Consider the following 21,127-nt stretch of genomic DNA (forward strand, 5'->3'; position numbering starts at 1 on the left):
CACTGGCTGAGCGAATGAATGCTAAGCTCTCAGAGCAACAGTGGGCTGAAGCAATGCTTTCTCCCACACATTATTACAAGCAACCCAAAACCATTCATAAAGAACCTTGTTGAGAATAATGGAAGTCAAAATAGAATCAGGTGATGAGATGTGAGAATCTGGAGAAAGCTGGAGGAGTGCTTCACTTTGCATCAATCTATGATTTGGTCACTTTTACGGCTAAGTGTATTGAATAGGGTGCTCCTCAACAGTAGTGACCCTTCCCTTGCCTAATACCGTCATGTGCTCATTAGGAGAAAGAATTCATGAAATTGCTTCCAAAGCATTGAAGGCTGAGCACAGAGGAATCCCAAGGATTATTTGATACAATGGAGATGTAAGAATTGGACCAAATGCCGTGGAACACAGAAGCATAGATCTGTGAGAACTGCTAGACTAGAGTGTCCCGTGGAAGGACAGAGCTGGGTAGCTCCTGGCTCCCAACTGAGGGTTAATCCTATAGGCAGGTTTGGAGTTTGGATGAAATCCCAACTGGATGTTTATTGCTGACATGAGCACAGTCATGTCAAAAACACCAGTGCCTCAAACTCATGGGAATGGCAAGGCTTTTCCCTAGTTAAAGCACAGATATTGAGGAATGGTTGACTTTTAGCTAAAAACAGTACATGCAAGAATTACCAAGCACGGCTCCCTTCATTCTGGACGGCTGTGTGGTCATACTCCCATCCAGACAACTGCCCTACAGAGATACCTCACCCTGCACACTGAGATGAGTGAGTCCACTTCTTCCTTCACGCCATGTAAAATAAATGCACTGAGTGTCTGAGTGTACAGCCCACCAGATTCCATCTTTATTTAGTTACTTTTGTCTGTCTTTCTTAATCGCTCTTTGTTATCAGCCAGGTTTCCAGAACACAGCTGTGCAGGCCTTAGTAGACAGACGAGAAGAACGCTAGGTGCAGCTAAGCTATTGGTTCTGAACAAACATATGTCTGTTGTCTGTATGAGCACTTATAGATGTTCTTCATCCCCAACTCTCTCTCTCTCTCTCTCTCTCTCTCTCTCTCTCTCTCTCTCTCTCACACACACACACACACACACACACACAGACATATCAACCCTTCCTCTAAGCTTGGCAATACTGCCAGCTTTCCCATTTAAGCTAATGAACATAACACTTGTTTTTCCTTGTTATCTTCTCTAAAGAAAAGCAGAGCCTTACAATTCAGGCTCTTTCCCTTCCGTGTCCCAACCCTGCTTGCTGATAGCAGAAGTGGCACATCCGCCTCTGAGTATTCACAAGTGACAGGGACACAGATCTGGAGTCAACCGATGGACCTGGAGCTATCCCAAGGACCCTCAGCCTCTCCGGTGTGAGCAGGAACCAGCTAAACTCTGGGGGTCTCTGCCTTTTGTCTACCACATTTCTCACGGTACGCAGGACTCCAGTTCAAAGAACAGAAAATAAATGACTAGGGAATCTTTCTCTTACCTGAGAATTTTAATTTTAATGGGAATATGCTTAGTTTATAATAAAGTACCAAAATTTCCCCATTTTCAATGGAACTATCTATGTCTTCTCACATTCACTAAGAATTCTCTCTCTCTCCTCTCTTTTCTCCCTCTTCTCACCCCTTTCTCCATTCTCTCCCCCCTCCTCCCTCAGTTTTATGTCTTATTTTCCAAATAAAACCAGATAACAGAAGAGGACACTATCTTAAATTCTGCACTATTATTTTATCTCACAGCATCCAACGTAAGAGACTGACTTAAGAGATGATCATGTAAGCCATCAGAAAAAGGTCAAGAAACAGAGGTAAGAAAAAGTTGCTGACGACATAGTCAATTTTTCCTTGACGTGACTATTCTCTGCAGAAATACAACCGTTTGCTCCAGAATCAAATCAAAATGGTCCAAATCACAAAGTTTGTCGAGAGAAAGGGAACATACATGCCGTCCATGCTACGATGAGTCTTACAACATCTCCTTGGGAAACCCTGGTCCTTTGTTACATTAAAGATCCCCTCACTACTGCACCACTTCTTCAGTTCATTGCTCAGCAATGGGTCATTTTGACCCCCTGGGAACCTCTTCTAGGAGACGAAGGGGAACCCAATTCTCACCACTATTTCAAGGAAAAACTTCACCTTGAGTAGAAATAGCAGAAGATGTGCAAAGAACAGATCAGGCCTTGCTGACCTGGCTCAGATGATAACAATCAGGAACATGCTTTTAAAGATAAGAATCTCTCAACTCTTGTACAAATAGGCAATGTAAAAATGCTCGATAGAATGAATGAAAAAGGAACACATTTCTGACTGAAATGGAGAGTGAACAAAATCAACAGAGTGGAGTCACAAGGCACAGTCCATTTAGTTCAAATTCCTCACAGAGTGCACTGGACCCTGGCCTTGGAGCAAACATGCACACTTCATTACTGAAGTATGCTTCTGATGAGGTGGGTACCTCTGGGTTAATCAATGACCTTCTAGACCTTTCAGTAGACATGAAACTACCACGTGGACAGAGATATACCCCATCGGGAGAGGACACTGGACCAGGCATGGGTGTCTACATGTAAAACTTTCAAATGAAGTTCTGTTCCAGTCAACTTAAAAATCAATAGATGCGACAGAAGGAGAGGATTCTCCCAGCTGCCCTAGACTCTTGCCACATTGGTGGTTCACTTCAAGACTGCTATGGCTAAGCAGTGCTGCAACCTGTCTGATGACAGCACCCAGCGGTTCCAGTTGTACTTGGAGAGTGTGGGCACTTTTAGCAGGAGGAACCCCAAAATATCTCGCTATAGTGTTAATATATGTCTTACTGAAAAGAGAAAAATAGATCAGAAAAAGCTGATCACTCTCAGCTTTGTGCTGAGTACATCCTTGGTAAAGAACCACTGCTCAATAGTAAACAAGTCAGGCCTGGTTATTCAGGTCCATAGTCCCAGACAGGAAGCTTATATGGGACAGTTACAAGTTCAAGGCCAGCCTGGAAAACTTAGTCATTGGCTGTATCTAATGGTGGTGGTGATGGGTTAATAACAAGAGAAAGGAAATGGAAAAGTCTATTAACCTTTTTCTAGGATTGTGGGCATCAGGGAATTGGGCAAGGAAACACAGAACTAACTTTGTACCAACTTTGTGCTTTGTAAGAAGAGCTCTGAGGGAAAACAAAAGGCCAAAAGTGAGTCTTCCAAACACCTGCTTGGGAATCCACTGAGGTCTGCTTCTGCTCATAAACAATCAGCTACATTGAAGTCCAACAGTGCAGCGGGTAAGGAAAAATAAAGCCCAGCTCCCTATTATTTCCTTGAGGTTTGGAGAATAAAAAGAAGTAGTAAATCCAAAGGATCTCAGATGTCCTGTGGAGAAAAGAGAGGAGGCCAAGAGTGTAGTCACCTGGAAGTCACCCTGGTCCGGTGGCTAAACTGAAACCCACGTGAGTTGTTGCTAAGGTGATTCATCAAGGAAGACGGCTGAAGTGTCTAGAACACTGCTGGTGTGAGAGAAAGAGATTTAGCTTTACTTTAGCCATGGGCTTCAGGGAATACCGTACTGGTGTGGAGTGGTCATGCTGGAGCAAGAGAAGCAAGGAGCCTGCTGAGGCAGAGCGGCCTCAGGGACACTTGCAGACTTCTAGGATAGGGGGAGAAGATAATAGATTTCTGGAAGAACAGCCCCAAAGGAATCATTTAAACAACACCAATATAAAGGCAAACTTTGAGTGGATTTAACATTTAAACTGAAACAAGAGAGGCTTCTTAGCCTGAGTGAATTGACAAGTCTAGAAAGATCTACCATGCTTATAAACAATCTGCCTTAGTTCCAGAGAATAAGATGTGTGTGACCATGTGATGTTAGTAAATTTAGAGCCATTCCTTCCTGGCCCTCCCACATTTGAACGGTGTCACACCGAGAAAGTTAAACCCCATAAGCTCCGAAACCTTCTCTGTGAAGAGGAAATTGTATCCCTGCTTGGAACATGTTAGTAAACTGTTCATACGAAATGCTTAGAAGTGTAGTTGGCTTGCAATAAGCTTTTAATGATGTGTTTGCTAATTTTGTTAACATTTCTACTATTACGTTCAACGACAAAGTTTCCTTTACCCAGTTTAAGAATGGTTGAGTAAAAATGGTTCCAGGACAGCCAGAGATACACATAGAAACCTTGTCTCAAAAAAAAATGGTTGAATATTTTAAAAAAAATAACAAGGAACTATATTCCTGATTGTCTTCATTTATGATAGTCATATAGGCATACAAATGTCATGCTGGAAATAAATGAGACTTTCTTCTCCTCCTCCTCTTCTTCTTTTGTTTTTAGAGACAGGGTTTCCTTTATGTAAACCTGACTGCCCTGGAACTCACACTGTAGACCAGGCTGGCCTTGAACTCACAGAGATATGCCTGTCTCTGCCTCACAATTGCTAGAATTAAAGTTGTGGTCCACTACTATCAAGCATAAATGCGAATTTCTGATTTTAGATCATCTCATACTCTTTCTTAGATTAGTAAACATTTTGTTCCTAAAATTGGTACAGAAATCACCTCAAAGTTAGGATAACATTTCTTAAAAATCATGCTGGATGCAGACAGACATATTTTCCAGACTTGGTGGTAAAACCTGCTGTATCTCAGTGGATCTTATCCTTTGAGAACTAGCCAACTTTGAACAACAAACCTCATTGATGGAGAAGAAAGCAGAGAAAAAGTGCATACCACAATCTAGCAGGCACTTCCAACACTGCCACGCCATGCTGCTCCTGGGCAATGCCCGGTAATGACTGGGCTCCTGGAGTTGTCTGCTTCTGAGGGTTCTAGATGGTAACTGGCCCGAGCTTTTGCAGTTCTCTGAGCCAATGTGGCAAACACTAGTTTGGGGAGGAAATAGCTAAGAGAAGAAAGATTCATTTAACATGGTTAATACTATTAACATGGAACACTTGAGTGTGTGTGGTATACGATTCTCCAGACTCTGGGGCTAATGCAATGGTTAACAATAAGCAAATTACTAGTGACACACTTCTATATCTCAGAAGTCAGGTCATTTAGTTGATTTCCCCTCCTACTTTGGTATAAGTCATGTTTACTTAACAAAAAGAAGTCAGATACTTGTCTTATTAAATGGTTGTCTTGTAGTTGGACAATTAAGTTTTGTTGGATCAGCCATTAGTTGTTTCATAATGTGTCCCTGGGAAAAGCTTTTTCAAAGTGTAGCGGATGGAGCCAAACAAGGGAATTTCTCTGGACCTTCTTAAAAATCCGATCTCTGGGTTCCACCCCAAGCCTCTTGAGTCAGAATCCTTAAGTGAGACTCAGGATTCTCTATTTCCAATCTGCTTCTCAGGGGTCTGTTAAACTCAGCCAGCCAGAGACGCTTTAGCGAAGGGTCAGTTGAGTCGTGAGCAGCCACAGACAGTTGTTCTTTATGTGGCTGTTTGCTGTGGGGCCTGTGACTTCAACAGTAAAATATTTTCATTAGAGGTTTGACCTTGGGTCCTTCATACCCAGTGTGCACGAGATCTGAGGCCGAGTAGCTTGCCTTTGTGACCTCACTTTCCCAGCTAGCAGTCTCTGACCACTTTCCGGGTTTGGAGCATCAAGTGGAAAGCTACTTTTATAGGATCTAGACACCTGACTCTAAGGAATCCACACTCTAAAACAAGGCATTTCACCTCAAATGTGCAAGACAAGGTGGAAGAGAAACGCTAAATGTTCAATATAGACACGTAGCTAGATGTTCAGAATATTGAGCGACTGATAAATGCCTTCATGAGAAAAAAATCTCAAGTTAAGGGTGCTGGTAAAATCAGCTCTTGGGTCACAGCACTGAGTTCAGGGAACAGAGAACTCACTGGAAGAAGGCATGGATACTACTCTAATACAAAGCAGGTTGGCCTTCCCCTCAGGAGCATTGTCCTTCACAGCAACTAATACTGCACACACAGACCTACTCTTTGGATCATGAAGAAATCAGGGGACAAGGGGTGGGAGGAATACTGGCTTTGGGGCAGAACATCTGGTCTGGAAATGTAGTATGGCTGTGTGGCCGTGGACAAGTCAGACCACTGTGGCCCAATGCTCTTGTCTCTGGAAGAGAAAAACCACATCCTTGCTGAATTTCTATGCAGCCTTGATGAAGAAATGAATATGAAACAGTATGCTAAATTCAAGAGCATTTTTACAAATATTTAGCTAGAAATATTCTGTATTATGTACATATGGATGCTACATCTCTCTATAAGGCAGAATGCTAAGAAAAACCCTATGCTGGGAAAAAATTCAAATATGTTAATTATCTTACATAAACCTATCATATTATTCATTGTGGAGTTTAAATATCTGCTGTGCTTTTGTGCTACTAAAAAGATGCATCTTTAGATTAAAAAATGAACAACCTATGTTTAACATTCTAACAAGTTATTCTTATTTTCTAGATTGAAGGAAGGGAAAAGGTCCATCAAATCTTTATTTTTATTTTCAAAACACTTGCCTCACAATTTTCTCAATGCTTTACTTACATAGTTTCCTTGCTGAAATTAAAGAACAGGGACAAAGAGGAAAGGACAAAGAAGCAGCACATGAGGAATCCAAGATACTGACCCTAAAAGCTCATAGTGCATCAAGCAGAAAGAGGGAGTCCATAGCCCAGGATGCCTGTGAACCCATTGCCTGGCTTCACAACTGTTAGTTGTTACCTTTTATTTTTAAAGAGAAGACTTGTTTTTAAGAAAGAAAAAAAAAGAGAGAGAAAAGCTGGTTCTTTCTACAGAGAATTAAAAACAGACGGGGTCTTGGATAATAAGCACCAATAAAAACTTTAGCTGACATAGCTTCAATTTACGAATCATTGGCTTTTCCTGGCAGGACCTAGAGAAGGAGGTTCAGGATGCAGTCAGGCACAGCCTGGACGAAGAAGATATGGAAACCTTTCAAATTAAAGATGCTCTCAGCGCCTTTGTCTCAACATTTGATTTGCGGCAGCCATGATAAAATTCTAGTGAAAGCTAAGTCTTCTGCACTGTCTGAGGAAACCCTGGAGGCCAAGAGACAGGCCCTTATGCCTTCTCGTGGGTCTTACACTGACATGTACACATGATCAGATGAAGTTAGACTAGAACATGCATGCAGAAAGATGCCTGTTTGGAATCCACATGTATTTCAATTTTTTTTTTAAAAAAAACTTGAGCATGAAGAGAAATTAATGAGAATCTTAAAATTTAACCTAGTACTAAATGAACACTGTGGAGCTAAAGAGAGATGGCTGGGTTTATGGCAGCTGACACTGCTTCTCAAAAAATGTTACTGACAAAATTAGGGCTCACAGGTGTACAAATACTCTGGGTTTAGGATATAAGGCCTGGAGACTACCAGAGAGAACTGTCAGAGTGGAGAACAGAGTAGAAGCTGAGGAGATGGTCCAGCTGGGCCAGCGTAGAAGCCTGAAGACTGGGGTTCAGATCTCAGAACCCACATAAAAGCTGGGCAGTTGTGTGGCCCACTGGGAATCCTCGTCACAGGAGGCATAGACAGGGACTCCCCAAAGCTGAGCTGGCATCCAGAGAAAGACTCTGCTTTACGATGTATGGTGGGGGGTGATCAAGAAAGATACCAACATTAATCACAGGCCTCCGCATGCATGCACAGTTATGTGCACGCAGACACACGTGAACACACACGAACACAGTACACACGTGAACACACACGTGAACATATACCACACAGGTGAACACACACGTGAATACACACAAGTAAACACACACAGGTGAACACACATGCACACATGAACACACACACGTGAACACACACCCTGTAGGAAAGACTATGGAAGCTGTGTGAGACGGCGGTACCTGCCAGGCCCTCCACCCCAGTGCCTTTCAGCCCTTTCCTGGGCAAGGCTGTCTCTGTGTCTTCACTGGTACACAACACAGAATATGTTCATTCCAGGAAAAAAACTGGAACGACGTGGGGAACATCCGTTTTTTACTTTCTCACCTTCCCCCTTTCAGAATAAGTATGAGCTAGCGTACTGAGGGCCCCTAGAACACAGAAGGCTTTCAGAAGCCCGGTTCCCACCACCCTCGCCAGTTTCAGAGGGTTCCCCGCAGGCGCTGCTTTTTTGATCCTTTCTTCCCCAAGTGACTTAACCTCCTCACATGGCTCTCCCTGCCGATGGCTTTCAAAAATGACCTCACCCTCCACCTCCTCCCTCCAGCTGTGCACATGACATCACCGTGCGACCCAGGTTCTCTATCTGCCCCCACAGCCTGTCCTCTCTCTTCCCTTATTGTTATTAATAACCAAACCAAATAAACAATTTCCAATATTTGCCAACTTAAGTGAGTTTCTGTTATTCTCTCCTTTACCAAATCTTATCTGTTCTTTAATCTTATTAATCTCATTATTTTGCATAGAAATTACTTTAATAAGCAACACATGGCACATAAGTTGAAAGGCATTTTGTGAACCCTCACCTCAGCCTTGTTCTTATATCTGCTCCTCTTCTGTCATCCCTCAAAGTGATTCCAGCCGTGGAGGCATCAGGGCTATGAGCTATTCCTGCATCTGCCTCTCTTGAATTTAACATGGAGAAATTTAAATGGGAAAGGACTTTAAATAAAAATACCCACCATTTAAATATTTGAGTAAAATATATTTTCCTCTGCTAGCTTCTCTTCAATTTCCCTATTTAAGAATTATCTTCATTATTTCACACCATCATTTTAGTTTCACAGGACCCTCCAGAAACAACCATACCCCCATGACAGCTGGAAGTAATTCTAGAGGACGATGTCCCCTCTCTCAGGAAAAGTTTGTCCTCAGGTTTAGGAACAATATTTAGGGATTGATTATAATTACTATACGGTTGAGAGTTGGGAAAGAAATTTTATAAGCTCAGGGATCTTTTGAAAAAAAAGGAGATAATTGGATAGATAATAATGGTATTTGTGAGTTATTGTTTATAGATAATTACATCAGCATATATTGAATATTGTATGTATGCATGCTTCTACCTGTTTAAAACATTTTTTATGTATTGATATATATTGTATTGATAAATGTATACCATAATGCAGTGTACATTTCTACCTCTGATTAAGATACTCATATATTGTTTATGTATTGATATTTATTGTTTACATTTGGAGGTCATTGTCCTCATTTATTGCACAGTTGTTTATTCTCTTAGTCTTTACGTTAGATATATGTTAAGAATTGTAGATCAATAGTCATCTATGTCTGTCATATTTATGGTTAGACTAATCAGGTTCTTTAGATACATAGAGATTATATATAAATAGTCTTCAACCTCTTCGAAGAGCTGTAGAAAATGGCATTTAATTTAATCTTAGAGTTCTGTGTAGTGAGACACAATCACTCCTGGCAACACCGACCTATTCCCAAGAGATTGTTGAGCACCAAAGACACTCCACTTGGAGCTTGTCTTCTTGACAAAACTGGCCTCTGGGTAAGGAACTGCCCATACCTCAACTACTGACAAATACACGGTATCCGGAAATGGATAAACAGAACTGTTAAATCTTGCCAAGACAGGGTAAGACAGTTTTGAAAAATCTCTTGCCTGTTAAAACCCGGAAATGGATAAAATCCGGAAATGGATAAACAGAAGTGTTAAATCTTGCCAAGACAGGGTAAGATGGTTTTGAAAAATCTCTTGCCTGTTAAAAATAATCTGTCAGTAATTCTATGCCTTAGTCAATGCTGCAAACAGGTCTTTGGTGATTGCCCAGGTAGCCAGTTGTCTCTGTGATTTGTTGCATGTTTTGGAAGTTCTTTGATTGCACTTCCTAATTACTCAGGTAACATTATTTCCCTTCTCGGATCTTCTATGGGGTTGAAGACTAGATAAATGTAGCTACTTTCCTCTCATGACTTGGCCAAGTTATTTATTATACAAGACTTTAGCTAGTTAGAATAGGATATTTGTACTTATTGTATATAATTGTGTAGGTTTGTACTTACTGTATATAATTTCGTAGTAGACTTAGAACTCTCTTACTTAAACAAAAGGGGGAGGTGCTGTGGGAGTATCTTCCGCTGCTTCAGCCAATAGTCGCTGAAGCACGAGCCCACGGTGCTGCGGGAGCGCCTTCCGCTCCGTCAGTCAATAGCTGCTGAAATACCAGCCCACTGGGGCGTGGTATATTTCTCTTTTAAAAAGAGCTGCAAGTCTCGGCTCAGGCCTCTTGGTTCCGGCTCCTGCTCCAGCGACTAGGCTCCCTTCCTGACGGTTTATGGTGTATGTAAGTTTTACCCCCCAAAATAAATAACCCCTTAAAACATAACTGGTGTGGGATTGATTCGCCGTTAGAGTGGTGGTTTGAACAGACAAAACCATTCAATTGTGAAGTGTCCCAATTCCTAAGGTCATATTTCACTGGGTGTTAACAACATAGCTCAATTAATGAACATGGTGCTTTTATTTCAGATTTATAATGAAGGGCTCTGAGGGCTTGCTTCTTTCAGGGTTGCTCAAGAGCATACAGCACTGGCCCATTTGGACTTGTGGACCCCTATCAGAGATCTTCCTTCATTTTGTTTTTACAGTCAAGTCTGGGCTAACTGCTGAAGGGGAAGCAGAATTTTACAGTTGTGATAATTTTATTATACTGGGAACTTCTGAAAACTTTATGCTCAAAGGCATAACCAGGATATAAATGGAAAGTCTGGCTTCCCACCCTCTCATACCCCTGTCAGCGGTGTATTAGAACCAAGCAATCATTCAGCATCTTTTTTAAAAGAAACCCCAGTTTATGGAAAGAAAAATACCAGTTTTCTACTCAGTTGTTTTTTTGGTAGATTAAATCAAAGTGCCCTGATAGACTTAGGACTTCAGACACATAGGATTCCAAAAGTTACTGGCAGACAAAGAAAACTGCAAAACCGTCATAACTCCATTTCAGGGTTGGTGCTACTTGCATAAATCTCACTGGGAAGGCTTTGCTGAGAGTTAGCAAATAATAATTCAATCATTTAAAAGAAGTACCATTTAAAACTGTTCATCGTTCCTCTATGACAGTCTAACAGAGAAAATAATGTTTTCTTTTTTTTTTTTTTTAAAGCAGCAATCATGCTATAGATCTTTCTGGAATAGTGACTCTCTGTAGTCACTTGTAAATCCAGCTGGACTCGAGAGTGACACCCTGCATACATTGCACCATTATTTCTCCTGTCTCCGGAAGTTCTATGAATAATGGGATCCGAGAAAACGCTGTTTGACTTGAACAAAAGCAGCTTGCAGTTCTGTAAAGCTATTGGTATTGAGGGCATAGTAGATTTACTGTTCCTACTTGAGGTTAAATAAAGCCCACATTCTATTTCATGTATCAAAATAAATCATCATTAAAATAACAAACGTAAATAATAGGTGGTAGATCCCTAAAACGTACCAGCTTTAAAATAAAAATGCTAGGTTAACATATCCAGATACAACTGTCTTCGTCTGTACTGAATTCTAGAAGATGGTAAAAACTGCAAGTAATTCATCATGGAAAATGAAAGGATTAGCCGACATCTGAGCTGGTGACTAAGGAGGGTGATGTGGTGGGGCGTACAGCCATGACGGACTTGGAGAAAAAGTCGGCAAGCCGAAGACAGTAAGGAGAAAATCATACCACGGGAACACAGAGATTTTCCAGTGATCTATAATCTAAGATGACACCTCCTTTAGGAGGTTCCAAAAGAGAAGCGGCCAAAGGAACAGACTGTGGTTGGGGGTAGTTGTCACAAGCACCAGGCAGCCCTGATCCTGCAGCCAAAAGCACAATGTGATGGAAATGCAGGCTTAGTGAATTCCTCCAAAATCTTCCAGCTGCTGAGGGGCCAAGAGATGATCTTTTTATGAAATGGGCCCTGTAACTGACAGCATTTCTACCTAGAATCTGATGGTTCTAATTGGGTACGGTCTGTAGGTTTGCATATGGTCACCTATGAAAGTCTCAGCTTGCAGATGTTACCTAGGAAGAAAAGCCATACGGTTTGGCGAAAGGAAAACTATCATCACAGAAGAGCACATGCTTCGTTCACTGTGTTCAGAGTTCACCTTGAAACTTGGGAGTTAAGCAAGCTTTTACCTCAGACAATTAGACAAACTTTCTATGTGTAGATTCAACACTTCTCCTCAAGGAAGCTGGTGTTTGCTCCTACCTTAAAAAATAAATTTAAATATTTACTATATTAGCTCTTTCAGTTTTATAAAATACACTTATTTTTCAGCCCATATCAAAATGTTTTTTTAGAGAACTTAGATAACAGAAGTTTTATTTTTGTGAGTTGCTATGTGTAGATAACTTCCAGATTGTTCCAATCAAACGACTCCTTGGTTGAATATTAATGCTTCATTTTTACCCAATGGTAGGGATAATCTTCCTTCAGTAAAGCAAATATCAGACACATGCTGTATTTGTTTATTATACAGTTGAGGTTCCAAGATGTGTCGTTTTCTGCTTCTGTCTTCAAGGAAACAAATCTATGCATTTACCAACTCGCTCATTTGATAACTACTCATTGGACACGACAGGCCGTGCAGAGTACAATGGGAACACTGCAAAGTCAACAAAGGCTCCTTAGGGTACTATGGCTTTAAAGGGTGCATTAGAATTCTATAGGGACAATAGAAGAATAAGGGGGGAATCTCGGGGGTGGTGGCGGGAGAAAGGACTGTATTAGGAAGGCTGTTGAAGAATATGGGGAAGCTTTCTAGCAAGGCTTCGTATTTCATGCATACCTAGCATGTGCAAGTAACAGGCAGGTGGCAGGAGTATTCTCCCAGAGGAAAGCTGGTGGAAAGGGGGTGGTTAGTCCGCACATGCTGTGAGTCTGGACTTGAAGATGGCTGAAGTGAGAGGCAGAGGATGTTTTCATCCAGTACCATGACACAGTCAGCCTTAGGCTGCGGAATCAGGACCATCATTTCTGTGGAGGGTGGCAGTCCATTACAGACCTCCATGCTGAGGAAGACTCTGCTCCAGCAACGGCAGTGAGGATGAGGAGGGAACCAAGCCAACAAATACTTTCGACGTAGAATAATTCGAGACTGGAGACCTGCATGTGGCTAATTGTTGCCAGCAGCGGAAAATGAACCTCCAGCCTGGGAACCAGAACAGGATGCGACAGAAATGTACTTAAATGGCCTTGTTATTTTGGGGATGTGTGTAAATATGTTTACTCGATTCGTCCAAAAATATCCTAAAACTTTTAAAGATGTAAACACACCATGAACATTTGTTTGCTTAAATTTAAATTATTCTTGCTAAGAAATCTGACTAAAAGCAGAAATAATAAAAAGCTGTGAAGGTGTATCGGGGGAAAGGCACAGACAGTGCTGTTTAATTTCTGAGCTAAACCACGGGTAAATGCAGAGTTATACTCAACTGCCACTTTTCCCAAAGACTTCATCCACTGGAAAGCAGGTTGCAAAGAGGAACAAACACACCAAGATAGGTTGCTGTTCACACTGCAGCAAAGGACAATTAAAAACACCAGCAGCTCGAGGTGGACAAGCAGGAAGGAAACTTTGGGGTCAGCACTTCAAGAATCCCTTGGACCTTATGTTGGAAAAAGGTGTAGGGGTGCCACGAAACTCTTATCTGACAAGTTCACCAGTCAGTCTGTAATACAAAGTAGCGTTCTTCTAGTGCATGTGGAGGGAACAAGCCAAGACTGTGGTCCCTTCCAGCCAGACCCCTCCTTACTCAGGAGGTTTATTTAGCATGTTTCACTGGATGTCAACACTTTTTTCTTGGAGAGGCAGTAATAAACACAGTGAATATCAAAACGGCCACTGTGCACGGAGCACATGCACTGCAGTGTGCTAAGTGCCTCTTCGAAATCATCCTCTGGAATCCTGTCATCCTGTGTGGGAGCCACAGGCTGAGAGGGGGGGCTTAGCGTGGCTAGTGAGCTCAGGACTTCGTTCAGCATTCTGTCCGAAGAGAATGGGTTTTCGAGTTTGAGGCTAAGGAGCCATGGTACCCCTGGATTTCAACTTGTTATTGTGTTCTGTAAATGAAGAGACTAAACAGTGTTTGGGACCACAGTCAGGTTCTTAACCCTCCACCCTCCAAGCCTGGACGTTTCTATGTCTATAAAGTGGGGTAACATCTGGATTACTTCCAAAGTAATTTACCATGTAAATATGAGGCATCATGATTCTGTGCACCTCAAAGAGTGCAGTCAGTGTGCCAAGGTCCTGAGGCAATTCAGATAGCCTTAACTAGGTTCCTTCCTCGGTGTGCCTGTCTCCCCATTTGCAAAATGTTGATAATAATTATATCCTCTTGATTTGTTGATTAGCAGGATTAAGTAAGTTTATATGAACAAATGACTTGGAATAGTGCCAGACACAAAGATTGTACTGTATGTTTGCTAAATAAAAAGCCAAGCCCAGTGTATTGTGTCTATCATATGATAACAAAGACAGATATTTTTCAGCCAAGGACTAGGTAATTTGACGACCATCATCTCCCAGCTTACAATTTCACACAATCTGCAGCTCTCTGCAGACCTATCCAACAAGACATGCATTCTGTTTTCTTCCCGCCACACTGTCCACAGCACTATCCTTGTCTCCCATGAAATCACGCTGATTAGCAGACAATTTCATGAAGATTGGGTGAAACAAAAGAATGGGGTTTGGAGATGCACTTCCACGTCTGTCATCTGGGGCAAACTTTCCTTCCTGGAATGCTTTAGAAGACATACATGTTGTTGCTCTGTCTGCACTTGGAGAAAAATCTCTTAGCAATGTCAATGACTGAGACACAGTTTCTAAGCATCGTCCTAGAGGAGATAAACATCTCATAAACATGGGCATCTTCAAGGAAAACTTTAATTGCATACTTTTGTGTTTTCCTTCTTTTGTTCGTGAGTGAGGGCCAAGTATGAGCTGCTTTTGGTTCCCATACAGTGTCAGCTTTCTCTGCAAGCTTCAATGTCCTTAAGGTCCCAGACACTGAAATGGACCTCTGCCGTTGATTTTGGTTATATATCGCGTATAAAAAAATAACCACACAGCATCAGAAAGGCAAACATGTTTCCTCTCATTTTTAGATCCTATATTTTCTATAGATACAATTGTGAATGTATAGGATAAGACACAGAAGTAGAAGTGAAATTACACACGGTTACAAAGGGAACCAATGGGAGGGGAAAGGAGAAGAAAAGGGGGGGGGTTGGGAGTATATGCTCAAAGTACCTTATATATTAAAATGCCTTATAAAACAAAGTACCACATGCAATGAATATATGACAGCTAAAATACTCAGAAACAAAAAGAAAAAATGGAGTAGGGCCAGAACTGGTGCAGGAGAATTGTCTGTATTCTGTCAATCATGTTTTAAATAAACGCTGATTGGCCAGGCAGGAGGTGTAGGTGGGAAAACCAGACAGGAAGTGGAAATGATGCAAGGAGAGCAGGAGAATTCTGGGGAGGAGGAAGTTGATTCCTCCCACTCCTGCCCAGATCACTGAAGCAGCAGGATGTAAGCTGCCCCACTGAAAAAGGTACTGAGCCACATGGCTAACATAGATCAGAAAAGTGGGTTAATCAAGATGTGAGAGTTAGTCAGTAAAAAGCCTGAGCTAACGGGCCAATCAGCTTTATAACTTACAGAGATTTCAGTGTGGTTGATTTTCTCTGGGGCCTGCTGGCTGTAGGGTACCAGGCGGGGACAGAAAACACAAACAAGCAGGGCCCTACATGTTACACAGAACTAAGGGAGCTGTATGCTACTTAGCAGCATCTCCTAGGTCCTAGCTCTTCTCATGCTCTAATGATTCTTTGTAACACAGATCAGTCATTTATAGAATTAGGAACTTCAGGGGTTAAGGCTGCACTGTTATAAAACATCATATGTAACAACCAGATACACCTCTGCGTTTGTATGAACTATTGTTTTAAGGATAGTTGAATATTGCACAAGAGAAAGAAAATAGAGAGCCAGCCAACTTCCTAATGCAAAACTTCTTATCATGAACAGCACAGGAGGCCCTCCGAGAAAACTGAAACCAGCACTACCACATGAGCCAACAACCCCTGGGTATCTGCCCGAAAGAATAATGCTCAAAGAGACCTGGATAAGACGCTAAAATATATGTGTTTTGATCCCAATTAAAAAGCTAACATAATCAAGTTCTTAATCTCGGCCTGCGCCTACCATGGCTGTAACACATCTGTCAGCGGTTGTGGGGGGCAAGACGCGCTGCTGGGTTCTGGGTTGGCAGGCCTCCCGCCTGTGTTGTGGTTACTCCACTCTGCCATGGCACTGGAAATCAGCTGTAGACAGTGAGGACCACACGGAGCAAAGGTATGTATCAACAACAGCCGCTCCCAGTGTTACCTCAACCGTAGGTGGCTGGGCTGTAGGCACAGGTTGCTGACCCTTGCAGAAGAAACAGTTATCTGTACGTGATGAGTTTTATCAGCTCATAAACACCAAAGACTCTGAAGGCCAAGAATTAGAAGAGAGATCTTGTGATTTTTTTCCCCAGCATCTAAGATTAAAAGTCTCAGCAACAGAGGTAAGCAGACTCAACAGGATGAGACTGTCCTTGAGGTGCAAGGCAAATACTACAAAGTGAGTGACTGCTCCTCCCTGTGGCTATACGTCTTCACAGATGAGTTCCAGAGCCTTAGAACTTAGAGGAAAACAGTGTTACAGAGGGAGGAAGTCTGGTGATTGCATTGAATAGACGCAAAATCAGACTTAGACCCAAGTGTCTGCACACCATGCAAGCAGTGCTGGGAACAGGAGCCTGACTCAGACAGAGGCTCCACCCTCCACCCCCCCCCCCCCAAAGTTTAGTCAGGAGAAGCAGCTGTGGTACAGCCACCAGCTCTGCCAGACTTATCTCTTAGGGCCTTAGTCTAAACAGTCTTAGTGCAGCCCTCAAGCAGATTTTTGGTATTTACCAAGTTCTGCCGGAGAAAAATCAATAAAGACACTCAAGGCCTCAAGGCCTCATCTCATGAAAGTCAGAGTTGCAAGCAAGGCTATAATTATTAGTTCCCTTCCAAGCTGTGCCATATGAAAATGGCAGGCTTTTCCTATGGCATTTTGGCAGCAAGATGCAAAATGCTTGGGGCCCACAAATAACAAGAGCTCCAGTTAAACATCCAAAACAAAACAAACACAGGCACACACTGAAAACCAACCAATAAACAGCAACAACTATGAAACAGATACATTTAAAGGAGTATTAACTTTATAAAAGGAATTTTCACCTCACCTCATAAAAGGGCTCAACCCATATACGGAATTCTAGAATGAGCAAAACCAGAAGAGACAATGGAACCAGTTCCCTTCCTCTTTTGATACCAGAACTAAGAAAAGCCCAGGAGGGTTAAATTCTGCTTAGATACTTAACATTGTCCTACAGTACAAATCAAACAAAATATTACCTATGTGCTCAACCCAGATTGTTGATGCCAGACCTAGTCAGGCATTGAATTGAAGCAGGAACCAGTTTAATCCAGAGAGCAGTAATGCAAGGTGAAAACTGAAGGTCTCTATCACAGGGCAGGGAGGGGGTGGCAATCCTGTAATATTAAGAGGCTTCAACTCCCCTGGGAACTGCCCTCAATTGCTAAAAGAGCCTGACCTCTGACAAGAACCAATGATTTCAGCAGTAATTAATAAAACTGTCAAATTAATTAACCCAAGTCTTTGTTCACAGGAGAAAAAAAACCCCATCTATTATCAATATCGTTCTTTATTAGTCGTTGACCAAACTCTTCGACTCAAACCTTTACCACCAGGACAGAAGGTCATCACTGACCAATGGCTCTCCCTAGTTCAATTGCCAATGTTTGTTAATAAGCCATACTGTACTGTGCTGTTTGATGATATGATTAGGATCAACCGGGCTCTACAACCTAATGGTATTTCTAACGGAGGCAGACAGGCCTATGAATCCCAGCGTATATCACTTAGAGTTCCTAGAATGCTTTTTAGACATCCTTTGAATTACTGTGATCAAACACTAGACAAATGCTGCAGGATTTCATTAAACTATTTAGTAAATGGCTCTGCTTATAACCCTGGTTCCCATGTCTTTGTCTTTAGAGGCAGAGCCCCACAAATGCCACGTCTACATTTCCATACTATCTCTTCAGAGGCTTCAGAGCTAGTTTCTTACACCCAACACAGCTTTTATTCCATTTAGAATAATTACCCTCCATCCCATTTCTGACTTTCAAGAAAAACAAGACACTTAATTGACCACAGGAGCTCTCAAGGGCACAGGCTTCAGAGGTTCTGCTGGGGCTCACAACTTGAGCTGATGTAATCTACTCTGAGAAGCTGACTTCTATTTTTAAATTATACCCTTTTATTCTGCCTTCAAAGGGCACATATATCACACATTAACTTTGCTCATAAAATACCTCGTGGTACCAGGGTGAATCATGCTGTCAGGAGGAGCCTCCAACTGCACACAGACAACTAGCCCCGCCCATGAAATCCACCCATCAGTCCTACACTTCAGCCTGCAGCCTGGCTCCAGGGCCTCACTCTCCAGGTATCTCCTTCCTCCCAATCATTTTGACAAGGAGCAGATGACTAGCAGGGTTCTTCCAGAAGGCTAGGATCAGGATTTCCTCTCTTTAGCTCCCCACACAAACACTTAATAAAGACTCCTAATGTTGATGTGTAGAGCTGTTCGCAGCCTCTGTGCTACAAAGGGTGCCAGATCATTTGCTTTGTTTAATTTTAAATTTTCATTCATCATGTCTGTCTTCTTCACTATGACTGCGCTTTTTGAAAAGTTTCCTGATATTTGGGAAATGCTGGAAAAAAAGAGTCTTGGCTGGAGGTGAAAATTCACTTCCAATTTGACATTTATTTATGTTTATTCTGCTTATTTCTAAAAATAATAAACAGCTTTGTAATTAGAGTGACGCTCTACTGAGTCTGCCAGAGGTCAGAACAGTGTGTTTTTCTCTGCGTTCCATCCCTCTGAGACCCAGGCATGCCATGTTTCATCTGGTTTGTACTCTTGTACTCCCTGTTCTATCATGAAATCTGACTGAGCTGGTGGGAACACAAATTTTGCTATACCCATCCCCTTCTCAACACTCTTCCAGCCCCTCCTGATAGACGCCCCTTCTTTTCTAGTCCTGCTTCCCTCTGCTGCCCCATTGCGTGGGTACCTCTGTCTCCACAAATAGCCTCATGTGGGCCCTGGATACAGATGCTATGTTGCTTCTACCTTGGACTGTTGTCCAAGTTGACTCCTCAGTTAGAAACTCTGCTCCATTGTCTCCCACTTCCTCCATCTAGATCCCTCCTATTTGTCTTTTTTTAAAAAAATGTTTCTGTGAGAATATACTCTGACAAAAATAACCTAATGGGAAAGGGTTTTAGTTTATTGTTCAGGGTACAGTCTAATATGGCAGCAGGTTGAGGCAGAAGGAGCTTGAAGTAGCTGGTCGTTATCACCGTCACAGTCAGAAAGGAACAATGGATTCATATATGCACTCAACCCTCCCTCTTTCATTTACTCCAGGACTCAACCCATGAAACGGTACTGTCTAAAACTGAGATGGCTCCTCCTACATCAGTTAATGTAATTAAGCCCAGAGACCCAGCTTCCAGGTGATTCTAGAAGTCAAGTTGATAACATGAACCATCAAACTGTTCATTCTTCTGTTTCCTGTGGGGTGCTACTTATCTGGGATCCCCCGTCTAAATTTGTATATCTTTAGTAGTGTTCCACCTCAGACGACCACTCGGGAAACTGCTTTGGATTTACTTTTTTTATGCTCAACTGACTGCATGAGACAGGACTTAGTGCAATGCTGTATTCCTCTGTGCTAGCTGCCATGTAACTGGGCTTCAGTATCACTTGTTGAATGAACCATCATAAATGAATGAATGCATTCTAAAAAATTCCAAGTAGGGGGCCATAACCGTGAGGTAAGAATCACAACTTTTCCTTCTCCAGAATATATGAATTCAGTCAAACTTCAAGTCCAGACTTTACTGGCTGAAATGTGGGGAGGAGATGGCACTGAGAGACAGGACCCTTGAGGTCACACCTGGAGCACGGCTGGGTCACTGTCCCAAAGGTCTTAGCAACACACTCAGTAGCACACTCCTGAGAGATAAACAGACACTCTAAGGCGGACTCCCACTGGGACCAAGACCCTTAAGCCTACATAGAGTGAATTATAAATACATTGCACAGAACAGAAAACTTGACACGCTAGAGAGTTAGCAGCAAGCCGCACCTCGGTGTGCCTACTTCTAACCTGAACCATCAATCGCATTTATCAATTTCCAAAGCACCGGCGGTCACCTGCATGAGAGGGAATGCTGAGTGATCTGAGGAGAGCTGACTCTGGCACCTTGAACTCTGCTTAGAATCCTGCCACTTGACATGTAAGTGCTAACCAGGGCTGGGTGATGACCCAGGGGTTAGGCTCTAGAGAGAACCAAGTGTTCCCCTGTCCTTGTGAAGGCTCCAGTCTAAATACACTTTTGAAGATAGTCTTTCTCACAAAATACTCCTTTTCCCAATCCAAGTCCACCACATCCAGCTATTAAATTAAATCTAGCACACACACACACAGGATTACGGCGGCAGGCACAGCTTCAGCAACTACTGCAAGGCAAAGAATTAAAAAAAAAAAAACCCAAAAACCCAAACCACCCATATTTTCCAGAATCAAGAGATTGAGGGCATTAGACGATGGGAAATGTTCCAATGTTCAAACCAAATGACGAAGGACTTGGGTTTTGTTTCACCATTCCACAGCTAGCAACCACCCCTAGCAGACAAACCAAATAAACAAAGATCCACACAAATGTCTCCTGCCTCCCGGAGGAACTGTTTACTTGCATTATCTGTCACGCTGGAGGCACCCAAGACTGTTCCCTGAGTGGATGGGTCACAGGCAAGGTGTCGCTATGAAAGCGCCGTAGCCACTTTCAGGTATATTGTTTGAGTTCTTTTCTTTGTCTCTGAGTGGGCAAACTGTATGTATTTTCAAGGGTTCAGGCTTCTATCTCCTTGTCTGCACCTTCCGTGAGTTACCTACTATGGTTACCCTTCTCATCCTCAAAAGCAAAAGTGTGTGTGGCTAACAGCAAGCAAAAGCT

The 21,127-nt window shown here is 42.3% G+C and overlaps 1 protein-coding gene and 1 long non-coding RNA gene across 15 annotated transcripts in view; one reads left to right on the forward strand and one right to left on the reverse strand.

Moving 5' to 3' along the window:
- The window catches only part of Ica1 (islet cell autoantigen 1), a 141,723-nt gene that overhangs the window by 78,257 nt on the left and 42,339 nt on the right, over window positions 1-21,127 (reverse strand). The gene's annotated exons all lie outside the window — the stretch shown is intronic.
- LOC148117820 (uncharacterized) overlaps window positions 1-21,127 on the forward strand; it is a 91,989-nt gene that overhangs the window by 57,995 nt on the left and 12,867 nt on the right. For 2 of the 3 annotated variants that reach the window (XR_015736677.1, XR_015736676.1), the window contains exons 2-4: window positions 1,749-1,816; window positions 19,533-20,407; window positions 20,784-20,960. This is a non-coding gene — a long non-coding RNA (uncharacterized LOC148117820). The remainder of the gene's footprint in view (window positions 1-1,748; window positions 1,817-19,532; window positions 20,408-20,783; window positions 20,961-21,127) is intronic. The other variant, XR_015736678.1, reaches the window with a different exon arrangement.

This window comes from Myodes glareolus, chromosome 25 (assembly GCF_982192425.1).
Source record: "Myodes glareolus chromosome 25, mMyoGla1.1, whole genome shotgun sequence".
NCBI classification, from domain to species: domain Eukaryota; kingdom Metazoa; phylum Chordata; class Mammalia; order Rodentia; family Cricetidae; genus Myodes; species Myodes glareolus.